This window comes from Chiloscyllium punctatum, chromosome 7 (assembly GCF_047496795.1).
Source record: "Chiloscyllium punctatum isolate Juve2018m chromosome 7, sChiPun1.3, whole genome shotgun sequence".
In the NCBI taxonomy this organism is placed as follows: domain Eukaryota; kingdom Metazoa; phylum Chordata; class Chondrichthyes; order Orectolobiformes; family Hemiscylliidae; genus Chiloscyllium; species Chiloscyllium punctatum.
In genome coordinates this window covers 29,892,061-29,916,363 of record NC_092745.1, presented here as the reverse complement: position 1 = coordinate 29,916,363, position 24,303 = coordinate 29,892,061, and the positions used below count along the sequence as shown (strand labels likewise).

At 45.6% G+C, this 24,303-nt stretch overlaps 1 protein-coding gene across 3 annotated transcripts in view; it reads left to right on the top strand.

The window, feature by feature from the left end:
• The first annotated feature begins 435 nt into the window (after positions 1–435).
• Positions 436–24,303, top strand: part of tnr (tenascin R (restrictin, janusin)) — a 186,510-nt gene continuing 162,642 nt past the window's right edge. For 2 of the 3 annotated variants that reach the window (XM_072573377.1, XM_072573381.1), the window contains exon 1: positions 1,105–1,629. The gene's annotated coding sequence lies outside the window, so the exon portion shown is untranslated. Of the gene's footprint in view, positions 576–1,104; positions 1,630–24,303 lie in introns of those variants that run through there. The other variant, XM_072573378.1, reaches the window with a different exon arrangement.

Sequence of the window (24,303 nt, the reverse complement as noted above, 5' to 3'; positions counted from 1 at the left end):
CCCACATATTGAATGAACAGTGGCCCTACCCTTTGCTGTTTGGGTTGGGACGAGGGTGAAGTTCATGTCAGTAAGACTGTGATTCTCAAGGGATCCCAGCAGTTCTTTGTTCTGCTCTGCTCCTGGCTTCTGCTAGCCTGGGTGCGAAGTATTCACCAAGACTTGACTGCAAACAGTTGATGAGCTATTCTTAGAGTTGGCTGTATGTCGTTGGCTCTTGCAAGCCCACACATGCTTCTCATTACAAATCAGTCAGTAACTTTGAGAATCGATGTTTTATCCTGTGTAGTGTTCAATTACAAATCAGGCTCTGTGACATTGCTGCCTTCAACTGGTTAATGACCTCCTGTTAATTGAGCAGGGCTTCCATTGTGATTGTTCAGCTTCGCGCTGTGGTCAATATTTAGCTGTATATAAACGTCAGCTCAAAAGGTCTGAGAGACGCTGTTGGCTGAATAGACTCCAGAAATGAGGGTCTGGAGATTTAAAAACTGATCAGGCTTGGGAGCGACCTGTGGAGGAGTGAACAACTCCCTGAAGGTGTGCGGGAGAGTGTCAGTTCAAGTCACAATCAGGTAACATACTTGTCCAGTTAAAGAAAACTAAACACTTGTCACTGCATCGTCTCGGTGGAGGCAGACAAATGCAGAATTAAAATTTCAGCTCAGCTTTTCATCAGAAAGAAAAGTGCAGTTCAGAGAGAGAGAGAGAGACAGGAACATTTTGGTGGCTGAGGGGGAGGTCAGGGAGGATGGGGTATTTGGAAACAAGGAAGTCTAAGGAAGAACAGAGGCATCAATCTGTGTGTCATTTCTAGGCCAGCTGCCACTGGGAAGCAAAGCTGCAAAGACACTACAGAGAGCGGTGAGCTATGTAGAGGAGTTACAATGCTGGACTTTAAAACTCCTCTTGCTGGAGAGATAGAAGGAGTGCAGAGCTGGGTTCAGTTCTTCCTTTCAAAGGGAACTTGCATCAACCCCTGAAAAGGAAGCAAGTGCAGGTTACAGAGAGAAGGGATTGGAGCAGCTGGTAGAGGGGGGGGGGGGGGGGGTGTGCGATGTGGGGAGGTGGTGTTGTGCTGGCAGAGAGCTGGCATACACAGGATGGACAAAATGCCACGTCGGAGCAGCCCATGGTTTGTATTTTTCGAAGCCAGGACAGATTAAGTGACGAAAGGAGAAACCAGATGAGGACTGCTTTATTGAACATTGTGGAACCAACACACTGTTATAAAGGATGCACTGTCAGATAGTCCGGGCTGAGGGAGCACAGCACTGTTGGAGGGTCAGTGCTGAGGGACTGTCCCTGTCACTGGGATATTGTTCAGTGCAGTCCCTGCTAGAAAACCAGTGGCCTATGTCTCACTGTGAAAAGTGCTGGTGAGGCTCTGCAGATTGAGGAGAAATGCAGTGTGAATCTTGCAGGTGCAGGGCTGTGGGTGAATCGACTGTGTGGATTATCACAGAGAGGCTGGCACATAGAGTGCTGAATTGCTGAATCAAAGCAGCTCTATCCAGTTTTCCTGTCAGTTGGGGAAGGACAGAGCTCACAGTCGGGAGGAAGGGGAATCCACGGTGGTTCCTGTGCCAGTACCAGTCACGCTGAATGTTGAAGCAGGAGCTCAATCTGGTAAGGTCACAGAGCCCTCTTTCATCAGCCAGTCCGTCCGTGTGTGTATGTGTGAATCAGCTGTGACTGCCTGATCTCACCAGGCCGTGTCTCTCTGTCCTACTGCAATCTGCACAAGTTCTGTCATGAAGCAAGGCTATTTTGCATAGATTGCTCAGTTGAAACAACAGCTTTGTACTTAGCCATCAAGAGGCAGTGTTTTTTTAACTATGTTTGTGTGTGTGTGTATGTGTACCTAGGTGTGTTTATCACTGTGTGTGTGTGTGGTGTGTGATGTGTGTGTATGTGTCCCGTGGTGTGTGTGTGTATGTGTGCATGTACCTAGGTGTGTTTGTCACTGTATGTGTGTGTGAGAGAAATATATTCTCAACCTCTTCATCCCCTGTTGTGTAATTTATCTCTCTCCCTTTTCTGTTCTCTCTCCTCCTCTTGCCTCCCTCTTCCTCCCTCCTCCCCATCCTTAATTTCTCACCCCCCTGCATCTCATCACTGCTCACCTTCCATTTTCTCCCACTCCCCTCTCTTTTCACTTCCCCCCCCCCCCCTCAATTCCCCCACCCCCTACCCCTCTGCAAATTGAGAGGGAGAGGATAAATCAGTGAGTGAATGGCAAGTCACAGTCAGTAAAGGGGAAGGTTAATAATCAGAAACACAATTATTTAGTGGACGTGGAGATGTCATGAGTGAAAGTCTTTCCTTCCACCTTTACTCTAGAAGGTAGTAACTGTGGGATCATGAGAAAAGATAATGAAAAAAACGACTCTTTGTGGGTATTTAAGCGGCCATTGGATAGGTATATGGAGGATAGTGGGTTAGTGTAGGTTAGGTGGGCTTTGATCGGCGCAACATCGAGGGCCGAAGGGCCTGTACTGCGCTGTACTCTTCTATATTCTATGTTCTACTAGAGAGGGACCTTGCCCTGAATTGGATGGATCGTGGCACCAGCTGGTATGAAAGATTGAGCACAGGCCCATGGGCACCAACCTGAATGTGTATCATTCATCCTGCTGACTGCCACCTCCCCAAATCCCAACCGCTCCTGCCTAACCACACCCCCGCACCCACACCCCCCCCAAACCACACCCTGAAAGTGGATTGGAGTTGCTGTGGCAACAGAAATGTTTCCGGGCATGTTGAAGTCTGGAGGTTTGGGTATAGAGACATGTCCATTTGGGGATTGAAGCTGGGAACCAAATTGTCAGGGTCCAGAGAGTCATCGAGATCTGCCAGAGAGAAAAAGGCCCTTCAGCCCATCAAATCACACCAGTCAAAAACAGCCACCTGACTATTCCAATCCCATTTACTTGACCCATAGCCTTAGACATCTTGGCATTGCAATTGTACATCGAACACAGAACATAGAAACAGTGTGGAGGGGTTCAGGAGGGGGTGTTGGAGCAGCAGGGGTAGCGGGGGGAGTGGGGAGAGTGGGGATGCAGGGGGAGTGGGAGGGTGCAGAGGGGAGCATGAGGGTGCGGAGGAAAGGGAGGCAAGAGATGGGGGAGCAGGGATGGGGGCGCAGAGAGAGGGGAGATCAAGGTGAGTGGGTGGAGTAGGGGAGCAAGGGGAGCAGGGGAAGAGGGGGAGTTGGGGGGTGGGGGAGCGGGGAGGTGAAGGGGAAGCGGGGCAGGGCAAGATTGTGGGGAGTGGGTAGAGCAGGGAGGAACAGGGCAGGTGGGGAGAAGGGGGGGTAGAGGGAGAGCAGGGGGTGGTGGGGATAGTAGGGGGGAGGGGGAGTTTAGGGGGAAGTGGGAGTTGGAGCGGGGGAGCAGGGGTGGAGGGGGGAGTGGGGGTTGGAATGGGGGGTAGATTGGGGGAATGGGTGGAGTAGAGAGGGAGCGGAGGGAGGAGCACGGTGAAGGGGCTGCACGGTGGCACAGTGGTTAGCACTGCTGCCTCACAGCGCCAGAGACCCGGGTTCAATTCCCGCCTCAGGCGACTGACTGTGTGGAGTTTGCACGTTCTCCCTGTGTCTGCGTGGGTTTCCTCTGGGTGCTCCAGTTTCCTCCCACAATCACAAAGATGGGCAGGTCAGGTGAATTGGCCATGCTAAATTGTCCGTAGTGTTAGGGAAGGGGTAAATGTAGGGGTATAGGTGGGTTGCGCTTCAGCGGGTCGGTGTGGACTTGTTGGGCCGAAGGGCCTGTTTCCACACTGTAATGTAATCTAATCAAAACAAAAAAAAGCAGGCATCTGGGGGGTGTGGCGGGTATGGGGGGAGGGTGGAGTGAGGGAAAGGGGGAACAGGAGATCGGGGAGAATGGGCAGAGCAGGGGGGATGCAGGGAGGAGTGAGAGGGAGCAGTGGGGAGCAGGTGAGTGGGGGGGAGCATGAGGGAGCTGAAGGGAGCGAGGGATGTGGGGGGAAGCAGGGGAGGAATGGAAAGGACGAGTGTTAGAGTAACTAACGGGGCTAAAGATCAATAAGCCCCCTGGAAGTGATGAGATGTATCCAAGGAGTTTAAAGGAAGTAGCTACAAAGATAGTAGTTGCACTGTAGTAATTTTCCAAATATCCTTATATTCTGGAAAAGTCTGAGTATTGAAAAACTGCCATTATAATATCATTAGTTGAAAAGGTAGGAGACTAAAAATAAAACAGTTAGCTTTAATTGCATCCCAGATATTAGGAAAATGTGAACCTATTATAAAGGATATAATGGCAAAGCATTTAGAAATACATCTGATCAGTGTAACTTCATGAAGGGGAAATCGTGCCCAACAAAGTTAATAGAATTTTTTGAGGAGGTAGAAAGCAGGGTCAATAAAGGTGATCCAGTGGCTTTTCAGAAGGTGTTTAATAATGTTCCACATTTAACCGACTTAATAAGACAAGAGCACGTGGGTTTGGAGGGTACGGATTATCGTGGACAGGATTTAGAACATAGAACATAGAACAATACAGTGTAGAACAGGCCCTTCGGCCCTCGATGTTGCGCTGACCTGTGAACTATTCTCAGTTTGTCCCCCTACGCTATCCACCCTCATTTGCTAGCCAATAGAGGACAGAGTGGGATAAGATCATTTTCAGGATGTAACTAGTGGTGTCATAGCTGGGGCCACAACTTTTTACAATGTACAAAATGTCAATAACTTAGATGAGGAAAGTGAATTTAGAATTCAAAATTTATGGATGATGCAAAAATGGATGGTGAGAATGAGAGTCTGGAAGGATAAAGTTAAGTGAATGTGTAAAAACTTAGCATACAGTCATAGAGCTGCACAGCATGGAAACAGACCCTTTGATCCAACTCATCCACTTTGACAGAATATCCTAAATTAATCTAGTCCCATCTGCCAGCACCTGGCCCATATCCCTCTAAACCCTTCCTATTTATATATCCATCCAAATTTAAATGTTGTAATTGTACCTAACGCCTCCACTTTCTCTGGTAGTTTCTTCCATACATGCACCACCCCATGCATGAAAAGGTTGCCTCTCGGGTCCCTTTTAGATCTTTCCCCTCTCAGTTCAAACCTACGCCCTAGGTTTGGACTCCCCTACCCTGTGAAATAGTCATTAGCTATTCACTCTAACTGTGCCCCTCATGATTTTTAAAACCTCTATAAGGTCACCCTGCAGCCTCTGATGCTCAAGGGAAAATAGGCCCTTGCCTATTCAGCTTCTCCATAGAGTTCAATGGATGTGGAAACATCATTGTGAATCTTTTCTGGACTCTTTCAGGTTTAACAACATCCTTCCTATAGCAGGGAGATCAGAATTGAATGAATATGCACCTGCACCCCTAGGTTCCTTTGTAGCAGATGGCATATAATGTGGGAAGTGTGAGGTCATCCACTTTGGCAGGAAGAATAGAGGAGCTGAATATTATTTATTGTTTTTTTATATATGGGATGTGGGTGTCGCAGGCTGAGCTAGCATTTATTGACCATCAGATGTTGCTGTTGAGAAGGTGGTGCCAAGTTGCTTTCTTGAACTGCTGCAGTCGATGTTCTGTAGTTTAAATCCCCAAAGCCCTTGGGGAAGCAACTCCAGGATTTTGACTCAGTGACACAAGGAATCGCAAAATGTTTCCAAGTCAGAATGGTGACTCTCTTGGAGTGGAACTTGCAGATGGTGATATTCCCTCATATATGCTGCCTTTGTCCTTCTAGGTGGACGTGGTTATGGGTTTGGAAGGTGCTGTCTAAAGACCTTAGTTGAATTTGTGCAGTGACTTTTGTAGATCACATAAACTACTGCTACTGATGTAGGGAGCAGATGTTTGTAGATGTGGCACCAATCACGCTGGCTGCTGCATCCGGGATGCTGTCAAGTTTCTTGAGTGTTATTGGAGCTGCATCCATCCACAAAAGTGGGGAGGATTCTATCACACTCCTGACATGTGTCTTGTAGATGGTGGACAGGCTTTGGTGAGTTAGGGCGTGAGTTGCTCACCACAGTATTCCCAGCCACTGACCTGCTCTTGTAGCCAATGTTTGTGGTGGATCCAGTTGTTTCTGGTCAACAGTCACCCTCAAGATGTTGATAGTGGAGGATTCAGTGATGGTAACACCATTGAACATCAAATGGTTACACTGTCTGTTATTGGTGATGGTCAAAGCCTGGTATTTGTGTGGCAAAAAGGTTACTTGCCACCTGTCAGCCCCAAGCCTGAAGAAAGTCCAGATCTTGTTGTATTCGGACATGGACTGCTTTGATATGTGAGGAGTTGTGAATGGTGTTGAACATTGTGCAATCATTGGTGAACATTACCACTTCTGACCCTAATTACTCGCTGTGTAAAAAATGTTTTTTCTTACGTCACCCTTTTGAAAATCTCTTTAAACCTGTACCCTGCCATCCTTTTCCAAGTGGGAACGGTTTCACTTCTCTATCCACATCCCATGATTTCCAAATCTGGAAATGCAGTGGAGGCAAGTTTCTCTTTAAATAATCCTCCAATGTACAGTGTCATGGGGAGAAAAAGAAGGAGAATCACACTAAGTCATGATGCTCATTGAGCGAGCCAGTATTCCACAATGGGCTGGATGGCCTCTTTCTGCACCATGCCAATTCCGTGACACTGTGATACTTCAGTTCAGCATGCAATTCCCGAGTACAAAACTGGAAAATTGTGAAGGGTTTTGACGATGTAAGGAGAACCTTTCAAGTGGCAAAAGCGTCTGTAAATAATGATATTAGAATCATAGTATCACACAACATAAAAATAGGCCTTTCAGCCCACCATGTCTATGCCAACAAACAAAAACCAACCTTTGCTCATCACATTTACCTGCCCTTCATCCATCAACTCTAAGATTTCTTTCAAATGTCCTCTGACTCATTTACTCCTCTATTGAGATATGATTGGGAGCAACTAGACAGAGAAATTGTCCTTATTCAGTGGGTCGTTGTGATCTGGAAAGCAATGTCTGAAGCTGCTGTGAGCAGATTCCTTTTTCAAAAAACATGAACAGATCGTGGAGCATGAAGCCTTCTTGGTGTTCTTGAGGAAGTGGACAAATTAGGAAGCTCTGTCAGAGGACCCCAGCACCGGAATGATGAGTCAAACAGTATTCTCCTGAGCTGTAAGATTCTGTTCTGGTGTTCCTCGAAGGTTCAGTGCCTGAGCAGGAAAGAGAGATACCTGTACAACAATTTTCAAAATGGCTGGAAGTGAATAGGAAAATGCTGATGTGAGAAATCATATTTTCTACTATCCCTCGAAGGGAGGGATGGGCTGACAGTAAGGGTGGCATGGTGATGAATGAAGAGCAGTGTGGTGTGTCTTAGATGGAGGGGTGCCCACCCTCCCACTGGGCCCTGGGTGCCCAGCCAAAATAATCCATTGTCCACTGAAGCTCCTTCCTGATCCAATCCTGTTCAACATTCCACCAGCAACCCTCTCCCTCCTGCCCCCACCATCCCAACGCCCCACCTCACTTGGCCATCATCTTCCAAACATTTTCCCCTTGGTTTTATTCTCTGAGCAAACTGTTTCTCCGGAATCCCCTCTCTGATTTTCTTAGGAACTATCTTGATATTGACGTTCTCCAGTTACTGTCTTCCCCACAAGTGGAAACATTCTCCATGGAAAGGTCCAGAGCCAGGGGTCACAGTCTGAGGAACTGGGGGGTAGGCCATTTAGGACTGAGCCTCTGGAATTCTCTGTCACCAAGTGGCTGATGCCAAAACAGTGAATATTCTCAAGAAAGAGTTAGATATATTTCGTAGGGCTAAAGGGATCAAAGGGTATTGGGAGCAAGTGAGAACAGGGCATTGAGTTGGATGACCAGCCAGAATGCCAGAACAAGTTAAAAACTCTTTATTATATGATAGCAGACTAAAGATCTGTTGAAAGTTGAGGTATATGACAGCTGCCATATCAATCTTGTTTACTGTATCTGCCACCTTGTCCAGCAGGATTACTATAGTAGAGATTCCATTATCTTTCAGCTCACTAATGTTAAGCTGATTGGTCTGAAATTCCCTGGAAATACTCAATCTCTTCTTTATTATAGATATAACAGTAACTGCCAGACATCTATCTCTAATCTTTTTTATAAGATACTTATTCAATAGGTAAAAATTACCTTTGCTCATCCCTAAATTATTTTAAATTACGAGGAGCACATGAACAGAAGTAGACCATTCAGCCCATTAAGTTTTCCTAAACTCAATCTGCTCCTCTCCCTCTCGCATTCTAACTGAGTTTGATCCCCTCCTTTCCTGCTCCAAGCTTATTTTATTTAATATTGCTCATTTACTTTAAATGTGGACATATAAAATCTAATTTCATCGCATTGCCATGTGCACCTCTCCCATATCACATTCTAAGGAGTGTGATAGTTTACTTCTCTTGTATCTCTCTTAGACTCATAGAGATGTACAGTATGGAAACGGACCCTTCGGTCCAACCCGTCCATGCTGACCAGATATCCCAACCCAATCTAGACCCAACTGCCAGCACCCGGCCCATATCCCTCCAAACCCTTCCTATTCATATACTCATCCAGATGCCTTTTAAATGTTGCAATTGTACCAGCCCCCACCACTTCCTCCGGCAGCTCATTCCAAACATGTATCACCCTCTTGCTGATCTACTAGATCCAGTAGCAAATGCTTCCTTTCTGCCTTATTACATTGTATACGGAGGGGTCCAGTACAGGTACCCTGGGAGTCCTCAACATTGACTCTGGACCCCATGAAGTCTCATGGCATCAGATTAAACATGGGCAATGTAACCACCCGCTAATTACCATGTACTGTCCTCCCACTGCTGATGAATCAATACTCCTCCATGTTGAACAACACATGAAGGAAGCACTTAGGGTGACAAGGGCAAAGATGTACTCTGGGTGGGGGATTTCCACCCAGCAGGTTCCGCAGCAGCACTATAGATTGAGCTGTTCGGGTCCTAACGGATTTAGCTGCAAGACTGGGTCTGTGGCAGGTGGTGAGGGAACCAACAAGTGGGAAAAACATATTTGACCTCATCCTCACCAAACTGCCAACTGCAGATGCATCTGTCTATGACAGTATCAGTAAGAGTGACTACCACTCTGTCCTTCTGGAAACAAAGACCTGCCTTCACACTGAGAATGCCTTCCATTGTGTTGTGTGGCACTATCGTTGATTAGATTAGATTCCCTACAGTGTGGAAACAGGCCCTTTGACCCAACAAGTCCACACTGACCCTCCGAAGAGTAACCCACCCAGTCTCATTTCCCTCTACCTAATTGCACCTAACTCTACAGGCAATTTAACCTGATCAATTCACCTGACCTGCACACCTTTGTGACTGTGAGAGGAAACCCGAGCACCCAGAGGAAACCCACACACTTATGGGGAGAACATGCAAACTCCACATAGACAATCGCCCGAGGCTGGAATTGAACCTGGGACCCTGGTGTTGTGAGGCAGCAGTGCTAACCACTGAGCCACCTAAATAAGGCAGACTTCAAACAGCCTTCTAGCAGCTCAAGTCTGGCCATCATCATCAACAACAGCGGAACTGCATTCGTCAATGCTGCCTGGGTGATCCAGAAGTGTGCTAAGACTTTTGGTTTGTGCAGTGTATTCATACAGTGACTTTGAAGGGATTGACTTGTGCAAGCTGCAAGGGAGCTTTCAGAAATCCTGTGTGACACCTTGTTTTGGTTTTCAAGGATGTGACTAGGTGGATCGATAATGAGGAATCAGGAGAGGTTGTAAAGCAATAATAGACAGGTTACCACCCATCCTCCCTCTAGCTTATCCACTTCTCCCTTCACGTTATCCCACAGTCATCCTGACTTACTTTCCCCCTGTACTCTCAAAGTCACTTCAACCTTAACACATGAGCATCATAATTCTGAACCTTCTTTCTCACCTTCTTCCCAATTTTCCTCTATCTCATTGTGCCACATGAGATTGTGTTGAGAATTCAGTTTGGTGGCATTGAGTGATATGGGAAGAGTCATAGAGATGTACAACACGGAAACAGATCCTTCAATCCAACCCGTCCATGCCGACCAGATATCCCACCCCAACCTAGTCCCATCTACCAGCACCTGGCACATATACACCTCTCACATTATGTCTTAATTCAATTTTACCCACCTAGACAAAATCTTTTCCCTGGGGTGTGGTAGTCCAGAACTAGAGGGCATAGGTTTATGGTGAGAGGGGAAAGATAGAAAAGGGACCGAAGGGGCAACGTTTTCACGCAGAGGGTGGTACGTGTATGGAATGAGCTGCCAGAGGATGTGGTGGAGGATGGTACAATTGCAACATTTAAGAGGCATTTGGATGGGTATATGGGTCAGGTGCTGGACTAGATTGGTCGACATGGATGAGTTGGACTAAAGGGTCTGTTTCCGTGTTGCACATCTCTATGACTCTTCCCATATCACTCAATGCCACCAAACTGAATTCCCAGCACATCCTAAAATCCCATCAGCCTGGCTCCTTTCTAAATACCTCAGTACCATTTCGTGCCGTTACCCATTCCCAAATCCTCACTACATCCCTCACCCGAGTTGGTGTCACAGTTCAGTGTCTCATGAACTTTCAGTCAATGTATTTTAAAAGTGGCCACAAACAGCCAAATAAAATGCATGCTGCAAATCATTTTCAGCCACAGGGAACCCTGTGCCTCAAGCCAATAACTAATGAATTTTGAGCAGCCATAGCCATCTGGAGAATTCACACATTGCTCTGTTTAAGGGTAGATTATCAAGAGCAGCACATTGGCATTGCAGACTACTGGGCTCTCTTGCTTCAGCTTGGACAGAACTGTGCATCAGAACTCAGGGTATGTAAGATGGAAGAGAAATGGATTCTGTTATGAGGAAGGGTCACCGGACCCGAAACATTAACTCTGATTTCTCTTCACAGATGCTTCTGAGCTTTCCCAGCAATTTCTATTTGCGTTTCTGATTTATAGTATCTTTCAGTTTCCATTCCATTATGCCAGTTTCCTTCATCAAAACTGGCCCGGATGAATCTCGAGGTGTCAAACAACAACTCAGATCCAATGTGCACACTGTCCTTTCTTTAGAAGAAAGGATTTCGAACCTGTGAAAGTCACAGGAGAGAACTATTTTGCTGTTTGCTTTGAAATCAGCAGAATCAGTTTGCAGACCCACCAAATGCTATCAAAATATTTTGCTGGCATCCAAGCAGGAAAATACCCTAAAAATGGAAAAAAAATGCAGTACTAACAAAGAAGAACTCATCCAAACTCATTCCACATTTAGTTTCGGATGGAAACCAACCCTTTGGAAAAGTGACAGGAAATGTCAATCCTTCACTTTGCCTGATCTTCTCTTCAACTTTAAAATATCACCTTTGTCTAAGAATCTTCACAAAGGATAGAGAGGATTATAAACTGAAACTACATGTTATACATACATCTGTACTAATTCACTGTGAGTGTGATATGAGAGAGTGAGATATTGTGTTTTTGTTTTAATCTGTGGTAAGTGTGTGATAATAAATAACTCTCAGAAACTTGGTGCTGGAATTATTTAGTTCAGAAAGGGGTAAGCAAACACAACCTTCAAATCCAAAGTTAAAAATCACACAGTACCAGGTTAGCGTCCAACAGGTTTAATTGGAAGCACGAGCTTTCGGAGAGCTGCTCCTTCATCAGGAGGATTCTTCTTAAATCCAAACATGGAGAATGAGAAGGGAACACAAATTCTGACCATGACAATCCCATTAGTTCAGCATGTCCTTCAACCACATCTATTCACCCCTCACTCAATACAGATAGTGCCTATTTATGTATTTTCTGCATGGCTGAAGGGTAGCTTTGTTGGTTTATTTTTATTCTCTTGTGGGGCATGGGCAGTTCCATCCTCCATCTCTAATAGCCATGGAGAAGGTGGGTGGTGAACTGCCTACTTCAACCATTGCAATCCATGTAAACCATTGTAGGTCAACCCACAATACTGCTTAGGGAGGGAATTCCAGGATTTTGACCCAACGACACTGAAAGAATAGCAATATCTTTCCAAGTCAGGATGGTGAGTGGTTTGGGTGTGGGGGAGGGGGGGGGAGGGAAGCGGTGGGGGGGGAAGCGGGGGGGATGGTGCATTTTGCAGGGGTGGTGCCCTTGTCCTTCTAGATGGAAGTGGTTGTGGATTTGGAAGGTGCTCTTTAAGGATCTTTGGTGAATTTCTGAGCATATCAGGATGGCACGGTGGCTCAGTGGTTAGCACTGTTGCCTCACAGCGCCAGGAATCTGGGTTCAATTCCTGCCTTGGGTGACTGTCCGTGTGGAGTTTGCATATTCGCCCTGTATCTGTATGGGTTTCCTCCTACAATCCAAAGATGTACAGGCCTGGTGAATTGGCTATGCTAAATTGCTCCTAGTGTTGGGTGAATCATTCGGGGGAATAGGTCTGGTGGGGTCACCACTTCGGAGTGCCAGGTGTGGACTTGTTGGGCTGAAGGGCCTGTTTCCATACTGTTGTTAGTGCACAGTCCTCTTAATGAGCATCGGTGGTGGAGAGAGTAGATGTTTGTGGATCCAGTGTCAATCATGCAGGCTGTCCTGGATGGAATCAAGTTTCTTATGTTGTTGGAGCTGCACCCATTCAGGCAGGTGGGGAGCATTCCATCCCCCTCCTGACTTGTGTCTGGTCGATCATGGACAGGCTTTTGGGAGTCAGGAGAGTTATTTGTTGCAGTATTCCTAGCCTCTGACCTGTTCTTGTAGCCACTGTATTTAAATGGCGAGTCCAGTTGAGTTTCTGGTCAAGGATAACCCCAGAATATTTTGTAGTGGGGGATTCACCATTGACAGGTAATTTTACATTGTCTCTTATTGGTGATGGTCATTGCCTGCCATTTGTGGAAGGAATGTTACTTGCTCCTGGTCAGGCCAAGACTGGATATTGTTAAGATCTTGTTGCACCTGAAAATGGACACATTGACTTGGATCCCATTTACTATCCTCTGAGAAAAAGAACCAGAAATGACATCACCACAGGAAATAATGTCACCACATGAAATGACATCACCAACCCAAGGAAACCCAAACACATAAATAGAAAGTGGGCCATATCACGGCATATGGGCGGCACGGTGGCACAGTGGTTAGCACTGCTGCCTCACAGCGCCTGAGACCCGGGTTCAGTTCCCGCCTCAGGCGACGGACTGTGTGGAGTTTGCACGTTCTCCCCGTGTCTGCGTGGGTTTCCTCCGGGTGCTCCGGTTTCCTCCCACAGTCCAAAGATGTGCAGGCCAGGTGAATTGGCCATGCTAAATTGCCCATAGTGTTAGGTAAGGGGTAAATGTAGATGTAGGGGTATGGGTGGGTTACGCTTCGGCGGGGCGGTGTGGACTTGTTGGGCCGAAGGGCCTGTTTCCACACTGTAAGTAATCTAATCTAATATAATCTAATCTAATCACCAGTGCTTCATCCGGAGGCTCACTGATGATGTTACCTAGTACTGTGATGAAATGTCTGAAAATGAGCATTCCAGCTCAGCGAGCAAACCTACATCCAATTTGAGTTACAAATCTTCTCAAAACTCACTAAGTGCTTCAGTATTTGAGGAGTCAAGAATGGCGTTGAACATTGTACAATTATCAGCGAACATCCCCACTTCTGACCTTATGATGGAGGGAAGGTCATTGATGAAACAGTTGAAGATGGTTGGGCTGAGGTCACTACCTGAAGGAACTTCTGCAGAAATGTCCTGGAGCTGAGATGGTTAATCTCCAACAACTATAACCAGCTTCTTATGTGCCAGGTATGACTCCAACCAGCAGAGAGTTTGTCCCCTGATACTCACTGATTCCAGTTTTGCTCTGGCTCTTTGATACCATATTTGGTCAGATGTGGCCTTGATGTCAAGAGCTATCACTCTCACTTCACTTTCTCATTATCTAATTAGTCTAGCAAGCCAGAGGTCAAGGCTCAGGAGAACTGAGTTCAAAACACAATGAGAATCTGAATAGCAGCCTCAAGCACGTGGATAAAGTGAACCTTGATTAGTTATTAGTTTCAGTAATGGCAACCATGACATTCCGGATTTGAAATTAAAAACCCTTCTCGTACAGAAGTGTACTGTAGGGAATAAAATCTACCAGAACCAATATTTATGGCCTCTGTGTAATCATTGAATCCCACAGTGTGGAAACAGGCCATTTGGCCCAACAAGTCCACACCGACCCTCAGAGTATCCACCCAGACCCATTCCCCTACCCTATTACTCTACATTTACCCCTGACTAATGCACCAAACCTACACATCCTGGAATACTATGGGAAATTTAGCTTGGCCAATTCACCTAAGCTGCAAATACTTGGACTTTGGGAGGAAAGCAGGAGGAAGCCCACGCAGACTGTGCAAACTCCACACAGTGGCCCAAGATTGGAATTAAACCCGGTCCCTGGTGCTGTCAAAAAACAGTCAAACTGACAAAGAACTGTTAAAAAGCATCTTGCCGTTAGGGACTGTGCAACCTTCCAGGAACAACAATTAGTTCACCAACATCAGACCGTAAACTCATGTTTTGGACTCAGCACTGACCCTCTGATAGCACAGCACTCCCTCAGAATGAGCTACTGACAGCACAGTACTCCCTCTGTGATTGGACCGGTTCTACAGAAGATGGGACCAGTATAAACAGAATTGTTTGCATCTGGGCACTACCAGGACCAATGTCCTTGTGGGAATGTTTGCTCGCGCCAAAGGGGAGTGTTTAAACCAAAATGGCAGAGGGAGTGACAATGTGATCAGAGACAGACTGAAGAAACCAAGGGAGAATCAAGAGACCAAAAATAAGAATATTTGGATTCAAGAGACTTGGCTGCACTATAATCAAGGATGGGAACTGAGGAAGGATATTGGATCAGAAAATCAAGATGACAAAATCTGAATGAATGGAGATAAGAAATGCCAAGAGCCAGTAAATGTTGTCAGGTCTCATCTGTAAAGCCCCAGAGTGGAGATTTAAAGGGAAGGTGTTTAATAAAAAAATCAGACGCCCGCAATAAGAGTACAACTGCAATCATTGGTGACTTTAACTTACACATGGATTGGACAAACCAAACTGGCGAGGGATTGTAGACGAGAATTTCCGGGAGTGTGTTTATGATGGTTCTTTTTTGGAGCACAGGTTATTCTAGTCTGGGTGCTGTGCATTTAGAAAGGATTATTGAACAATCTTGCATTGTGTCATTTGGGAATGAGCAATCATAATATGATAGAATTTTTCATTGGGGGGGGAGTCAAATTGTATAACGTTAAACTAGGCCAATGAATCTAAATATAAGGAACTGAAAGTATGAGGTATGATTTGGCATGAATGGTTTGGGGAACCTTACATTGGTATATAGGAAATGGTTAACGTTTCAATAACATGTGCGTAAATTATAATAATGATTCAATTCCATCTGACACAAAAATCAAATAGAAACAGTGGCTCAACCATGGCTTTCAAAAGAAATTAGGAATATTGTTAGATGCAGAGATAAAAGTATAAAAGTGCTCGGAAAAGCAGCAAGCCTGAAGATTGGAAGCATTTTGGAATCCAGACAAGGAAGACTTTATAGGCTTCCATAAAAATGAAGCAAAAAAGTGAGTAAAGATCAATGTAAGCCCCTTATAGACAGAAACAGGAGAAATTATAATGGAGAGCAAAGAAATGGCAGAAGAATTGAACAGAAACTTTGTCCTGTCTTCATTAAAGAGGATACAAATGAACACCCAGAAATGTTAAGGAATCAAGGGTCTAATCAGAGGGTTGCACTGAAGGGAGTCTGTGTTAATAAGAAAATGGTGATGGGCAAATTAATAGGGTCAAAGGCTAATAAGTCACCAGGATCTGACCATCTGCATCCCAGAGTACAAAAGGAAATGGCCTTGGAATTATTGGATGCGTTGATGGTCATTTTCCAAAATTCAGTCTCTGGAGCAATTCCTACAGATTAGAGGAGAGCAAATGTAACCCCACTATTTTTCAAAAAAGAGGAAAAGAAATAAAGAATGTTGTGAAACTTGAAAGGGTTCAGAAAAGATTTATAAGGATGTTACCAAGGTTGGATGGTTTGAGCTATAGGCAGAGGCTGAATAGGCTGGGATTGTTTTCCCTGGAGCATTGGAGGCTGAGGGGTGAGCTTATTGAGGTTTATATATTCATGAGGGGCATGGATAGGATAAATAGACAAGGTCTTTTCCCTGAGATGGGGAGTCCAGAACTAGAGGGCAACTTTTTCACGCAGAAGGCGGTGTGTGTATGGAATGAGCTGCCAGTGGAAGTGGTGGAGGCTGGTGCAATTACAACACTTAAAAGGCATCTTGATGGGTATATGAATAGGATGGGTTTAGCGGAATATGGGCCAAGTGTTGGCAAATGGGACTAGATTAGGTTACGATATCTGGTTGGGATGGATGAGTTGGACCGAAAGGTCCGTTTCCATGCTGTATAATTCTGACTCTAATTACATACCCGTTAGCCTCACATTAATAGTGGCAATAATGCTTCATTATTCTAAAAGACATGATATCAGAACATTTGGAAAGCCTAATGTGATTGCAAAAAACCAACATGGGTTTCTGAAATGCAAGTCACGCTTAACAAATCCACTGGATATTTGTGAGGATGTAGACATTAGAATAGATAAGAGAGAACAGTCAATGTTTTGTATTTAGATTTTCATCAATTATTGGTAAGCTCCATCATAAGGGATTAATGGGAAAGGTGAAATCTCTATCTCACGCTATTACATTGGCCGAATCAAGAATTGGTTGACAGATTAGGGATAAATGGGTCTGAGTGACAGAGAGTGACTAGTTGGGAACTGCAAGGATCACTGCTTGGGACTGAACAATTGGCAAACCTGGATGAGGGAAGTAAATGCAACATCTCCAAGTTTGCTGATGCCACAAAATATGATGGAATTATGTGTTGTGAGGAGGAAGCAAAATGACTTCAAGGTGATTTAGGCAGATGCAGCACAATGTGGTGAAATGTGAAGTTTATACTTGGGTGTGAAAAACAGTAAAGGATGATATTTATTTAAATGGTGACACAAGTATGGATGTACAAAGCGATCTGGGTGGCCGTGCAAACAATTAGGAAGGCAAATGATAAATAGACTTTCATTGCAAGAGAATGTGAGTTTAGAAGTAGGGATGTTTTATTGCAGGTATACAGGTTCTTGGTGAGATCACACCTGAAATATTTTGGTCTAAGAAAAGATATACCTACAATAGAGGGAGAGCAGCGGAGGTTCACTAGACTGATACCAGGGATGATCGAATTCTTTTGAGAAGAGACTAGCTTGCCTGTGCCCTGTATGAATTGGTTCTTGCTCTGCTACATTTGGAAAGGAGCTGGGAGATAAGCTACAGCAATCCTGCACAATTGAGTGAACACGCCAGTGTTTGGGTAAGTATTTCTTTTTCTATTCTTTCCTAATTTGAGTTTGATTTATTGTTGTGACATGGACCAAGGTCGGGTGAAAAGTGGTGTTTTGCATGTTACACAGGCATGCAATTCCATCACATCCTGCTCCTCGGGTGCTGCCTGACCTGCTGTGCTTTTCCAGCACCACTCTAATCTTGACTCTGATCTCCAGTATCTGCAGTCCTCACTTTCACCTATGCTATACAGGCAGACCATACCATACAGAGTGCATCAGGGTAGCAGAATAGTGTTACAGTGCAGAGAGAGAGAGAGAGAGATCAGATAACATTTGAGATCAGTTGAAACGTCTGATATGAGTGGGAAGAAGCTATTTTTTAATCTGTTTATGCATGTATTCAAACTTTTATATCTTCTGCCCAATGGAAAAGAGAATAAATGGGAGGAGTCTTTGATTAGGTTGTTTGCTTTCCTGACTCAATGGATGGAAGCTGAGAGTGTGTTGCTGGAAAAGTAGGTCAGGCAGCATCCGAGGAGCAGGAAAATCGACATTTCAGACATTAGCCCTTCATCAGGATTATGTGTTGTGACCTGCTGTGCTTTTCCAGCACCACACACTTGACCGTGACGTCCAGCATCTGCAGTCGTCACTCTCTCCTCCTCAATGGATGGAAGGCAGTGATGGACTGGGCTGTGTTGTTTTTTTTTTGGTTCTCGAGCAGAGCAGTTGCCATACCACACTGTGATGCATCCAGATAGGCTGCTTTCTATGGTGCATCTATAAAAATTGCTAAGACTCTTTATGGACATGCTGAATTTCCTTAGAATCCTGAGGAAACAGAGGTATCGTAGTGCTTGCTTGACCGTCGCATCAACGTGGGTGGATTCATAATATCCAATTGTGATTTATAATATTTTAATAGTGTTTTTAGCTTTTTACGTATTGTGTCTACAGGGTAAGTTTTGTTGTTTCTTTCCAAAAGTTTTAAACTTTAAACAATAGCCTCAGTTTGTTTAAAATTACAGCAGGGGAGCGCCAGCCAGTGTTTTGTACTGTCTGCATCATGTGGGAATTCTTTGCTTCTGGCAGACTGACTACAGTTTGTAGGAAGCCCAGAATTGAACAGCTTTCAGTGCTGAGTGTTGGAACCTGAAGCACAGCAGTGCATCCACAAGGCTGCAAAGTCAGTGGGTGGGTTGGTTTTCTGAGGCAGTCACCCCACAGACTGACAGGGAATGGGTGACCAGTTCTAGTCACCCTGCTATAGGGAAGGATATTATTAAACAGGGTGGCACGGTGGCTCAGTGGTTAGCACTGCTGCCTCACAGCACTAGGGATCCGGGTTCGATTTCAGCCTTGGGTGACTGTCTGTGTGGAGTTTGCACATTCTCCCTGTGTCTGCATGGGTTTCCTCCCATAATCCAAAGATGTGTAGGTCAGGTCAATTGGCCATGCTGAATTGTCCATGATACGAGATACATTAGTCAGGGGTAAATGTAGGGTAGGGAGAATGGGTTACTCTTCGGAGGGTCGGTATGGACTCGTTGGCCGAAGGGCCTGTTTCCATACTGTAGGGAATCTAGTCGAGATTGAAGAGGGTTCAGAAAAGATTCAGTAGGATGTTGGAGGCCTTGAGTTGTAAGGATAGGCTGAACATTTTTCACTGGAGCATAGGAGGTTGAGGGGTGACCTTTATGGAGGTTTATAAAATCATTTGGGGCACGAATAGACTTCAAAACTAAGGGGGGAGTATTTTTAAGGTGGGAGGAGAAAGATTTAAAAGGGAGTGGAGGGCAACTTTTTCACAGAGGGTGGTTCATATGTGGAATGAACTGCAGGTACAGTTTCAACATATGTAAGACATTTGGATATGTACTTGAACAGAATCCCCACAATATGGAAGCAAGCCAATCATCCCATTAAGAGCAGCCCACCCTCCTACCATAAAACACTGCATGGCTAATCCCCCTACCCAGCACATTCCTAGACACTGGACAATTTTGTATGCCGAATCCACCTGTCTTGCACGTTTTTAGACTGGGAGGAAACCAGAGGACCTGAAAGAAACCTAGGCAGATATGGGGAGAATGTGCAAACACTACATTCACCTGAGGGTGGAATTGAATCTGGGAAGTGAAGCAGCAGTGTTAGCCACTGCGCTGTCCTCAGAAATAATGTTTCAAGGGACATGAGCCAAACACTGGCAAATGGGACTACTTTTAGTTTGGGAAGTGGTTGACATAGATAGGTTGGACCAAAGGGTCTGTTTCTGTGCTGTATGACCCGATGACCCTATGAAAGGGGTGAGACAGTCCAACAGGAGAACTCCAGTAAACATCCAACTCTATAATTGTCATCTTCTGTATTGGAAAAGGATGATAGTAAGGGTCCCTCCAGGGAACGCAAATTTCATGACACTATGGGTGACTCAGCTACACAAGAAAGGAAGCATTAAGAGTCCGAAAGGAAAAGTGGTAGGGGACTTGACCGTGAGGGGACATGACTCCAGTACAGCATGTTTTCTCCATGGAGACAGGGTCAGGTCACTGATGGCTGCAGGGTATCCTGAAGGGGGAGAGTGAGAAGACAGAGGTGATGGTACACATTGGCACCAATGACATTGGTAGGATGAGAGATGAAGCTTTGCATCAAAACTTCAGTGAGTTAGCCAGTAGATTAGCCAGTAGGGGCAGCAAGGTAGCGAGCACTACTGTCTCAGCACCAGGGACCTGAGTTCGATTCCACCCTCAGGCGACTGTGCAAACTCCACACAGACATTCTCCCCACGTCTACATGGGTTTCCTCCCACAATGTGCAGGTTAGGTCAATTGGCCGTGCTACATTGCCCATAGTGTTCACGGATGTGTAGACTTGGTGCATTATTCAGGGGAAATGTAGAGGAATAGGATAGGGGAATGGGTCTGAGTGGGGTACTCTTCGGACAGTCAGTGTGGACTTGTTGGGCCAAAGGGCCTGTTTCCACACCGTTGGGATTCTAAAAAGTTGGACCTCGAAGGTTATATTCTCAGGATTACTGCTGGTGCCATGTGCTAGTGAATACAGAGACAGGAGAATGGGGCAGATGAAAAGCACTCAACTTAGTGCTGGAGGAAGGGTCTGAGATTCCTAGGTCACTGGAATCATTTTTAGAGAAGGTGGGACCTTTACAAGTGGGACAGTCTGTATCTGAACCAGAATGGGACCGTTATCCTTTTAGGGGGATGATCTTGAGCTGTTGGGAGGGATTTGAATTCAGTCAGCAGGGGCAGGGGAGAAAGTGCTCAATAGGAACACAGCACAAAGTAGAACAGGAAGCAAGGCAGGGCAAGTTCACGTAGTATCTTAAGGGTGTAAGGCGAGATTGGATGGCCTCTACTTTAATGTCAGATGAGTTAAGGTTATGGATTGACAAATAGATCTATGATGTTATTGCCATTACAAAGACATGGTTGAAGGAGAGACTGGTGATTTGGCATTCCAGGGTATACCCTGTATAATCCTCAGGCAGGACAGGGAAGGGTGTAAAAGTGGTGGTGGTGTCACATTATTAGTTTCCTGAAGAAGGGCTTATGCCTGAAACGTCGATTCTCCTGTTCCTTGGATGCTGCCTGACCTGCTGCGCTTTTCCAGCAACACATTCTCAGCTCTGATCTCCAGCATCTGCAGTCCTCACTTTCTCCTCACATTATCAGTTAAACAGCCAGTTTCTGCCGTAAGGAAGGACAACAGTTTGGAAGGGTCATCAAATGAGGCTTTGTGGGTAGAGCTTAGGAAAATAAAGGGGCAGTCACGCTAAGACTGTCAAGATTAGAGTGGTGCTGGAAAAGCACAGCAGGTCAGGCAGCATCCGAGGAGCAGGAAAATCGACATTTCGGACAAAAGCCCTTCATTTCCTGCTCCTCGGATGCTGCCTGACCTGCTGTGCCTTTCCAGCACCACTCTAATCTTGACTGTAATCTCCAGCATCTGCAGTCCTCACTTCTGCCACATTAAGACTGCTATAAAAAGCAGCACAGTGGCACAGTGGTTAGCACTGTTGCCTCACAGCGCCAGAGACCCAGGTTCAATTCCCACCTCAGGCCACTGTCTGTGTGGAGTTTGCACATTCTCCCCATGTCTGCGTGGGTTTCCTCCGGGTGCTCTGGTTTCTTCCCACAGTCCAAAAATGTGCAGGTCAGGTGAATTGGCCATGCTAAATTGTCCGTAGTGTTAGGTGAAGGGGTAAATGTAGGGGAATGGGTCTGGATGGGCTGCTCTTCAGAAGGTCGGTGTGGACTTGTTGGGCCGAAGGGCCTGTTTCTACACTGTTAAGTAATCTAACCTAAAATCCCAAACAGTCAGCAATCAATTGAGGATCAGATATATAGTCAAATCACTAGGGTGTGTAAAAAGATGAGCATAACCATAGGGTATTTCGATTACCCTAATATGAACTGGGATACTCATAGTATAAATGGTTTAGAGAGGAGAGCTTTTTATGTCCATACACAGATGGCCCTACAAGAGATGGACCTAATTCTGGGGACTGAAGCTGGGCAGGTTTTTGAGCTGGCAGTGTGGGAGCATTACAATAGTGACCATAACACTACACACTTGTTCTGGAAGTGGAAATAGATGGTCTGCAGAAAAGGGTTTTGGATTGAGGTAAGGCTGATTTTATTTGACAAAAGCAGGATCCAGCCAAGCTGTGAACAGCTACTTGAAGGTCAATCTACAGCAGAATAGTGGGAGGTATTCAAAGAGATCTTGGGAAAAGTACAGGCCCAACATGTCCCCTATCGGGTGAAATGTAGGAGCAACAAACCCAGAGAACGCTGGATGTCTAGGAATAGTCAGGGCTGGAGGAAACGGAAAGGAGACATGTATACAGGTACAAAGGAAGCCAAAACAGTGGAGGCCCTCGAGGAGTATGGGGTGAGCTCCAAAAAAAAACCAAATAGAGAGGGCATGAGAAAAAACTGGCAGGCAGGATTCGGGAGAATTCCAAACATATTTGACAAGTATATCATGAAGAAAGGATTGATCAGGGACAACGGGTCAATCTGTGTGAAGCCAGAAGGTATTAGTAGAGGGTGGTATGGTGACTCAGTGGTTAGCACTGCTGCCTCATAGTGCCAGGGTTCGATTCTTGCTTTGGGCAACTGTCTGTGTGGAGTTTGCACATTCTCCCTGTGTCTGCGTGGGTTTCCTCCCATAGTCCAAAGGTGCGCGGGTCAGGTGAATTGGCCAGGCTAAATTGCCCGTAGTGTTCGTGCATTAGTCAGAGGGAAATATAAGGAACGGGTCTGGGTGGGTTGCTCTTCGGAGGGTCGGTGTGGACTTGTTGGGCCAAATGGCCTGATAATTAAATGAATGTCAGTACAGAATTTGAAAAGGCGAACTGTTGAGCAGAATAATATAAGAAGGACATGTTAGAGATTTTGGTGGATTTGCAATTGGACAAATTCCCAGTGGGAGATAAAGGTGGAAATTACAGGTGCCCTGACCCAAATTTTCAAATCATCTCTGGCCGCAGGGGAGGTGGAAGACAGCCACTGTGGTTCCACTTAAAAAGAAAAGATTAGATTACTTACAGTGTAGAAACAGGCCCTTCGGCCCAACAAGTCCACACCGACCCTCCGAAGAGCAACCCATTCAGATCCATTCCCCTACACCTAACACTACGGGCAATTTAGCATGGTCAATTCACCTGACCTGCACAGTTTTGGAGTGTGGGAGGAAACCAGAGCATCCGGAGATAACCCATACAGACACGGGGAGAATGTGCAAACTCCACACAGACAGTTACCTGAGGCGGGAATTGAACCCGGGTCCCTCATGCTGTGAGGCAGCAGTGCTAACCACTGTGCCACCGTGCCGCCCAAAAGGTAGAGAACAGACCAGGCATTATACTCTAGTGAGTCTCACATCAGTGGGAGAGAAACTGTGGGAGAAAATTGAAGGAGAGAATTTAATCTCTACCTCAAGAAACGAGTTTTGATCAGGGACAGCCAGTATGACTTTGTCAGAGGGAGGTCATACCTAACAAATCCAAGTTTTCAAAGAGGTAACCAGGTGTGTAGATGAGGGTAGGGCAGTTGATATAGTTTATATGGATTTCAGCAAGACCTTTGACAAGGTCCCATATGGGAAATTGATAAAGAAGGTAAGAACGTATAGGATCAAAGGTCACTTGGCATGTTAGATCCAAAATTGAGGCTTAGAGTCATGAGGCAGAAGGTAGTGGCAGAAGGCTGCTTTATGACTGGAGTCTGTGTGCAGTACTGTACCACAGGGGTCACACACTTATTGTTTGTGATTTTCATAAATAATGTAGATAAAAATGTAGGGTGGGGAGATGCTAAGTTTTTTTTAAATTTAACCCCCACACTACCGCCTAACTGTGGTAGTGCTTATTTTTCCCCAGCACCCATGGTGTGTGTGTGTGCAGGTGTGAGACACAGTGAAAGACACAAAGTGCACGAATCTTTATTCAATTCCCACCACCAGGAAGATAGGAAAACACCCGAGTGACCAGTGACAAGCCCTGCCCTTCACATCAAAGGGCAATGCTGTGTGAGCAAACAGTGAAGGGGAGGGTAGGGACTAAATCAAAATAGAGTTGGAGGGGGAAATAATGCACTCCACTCCCTGCGGCGCCCACCTCTCCCTGAACAACTCCAGAGTGTTGGTGGGCACCGCGTGCTCCTTCTCCAAGGACACCCGGGCTCTAACATAGGGAGATGCTAAGTAAGTGTGCAATCCACAAAATGATTGGCCAGGTGATTGATAGTGATGATGAAGGTGTAACATTACAGAAGGATATAAAATGGATTGGTCAGCTAGGCAGATTAATGGCAGATGGAATTTAATCCTGATAAATGTG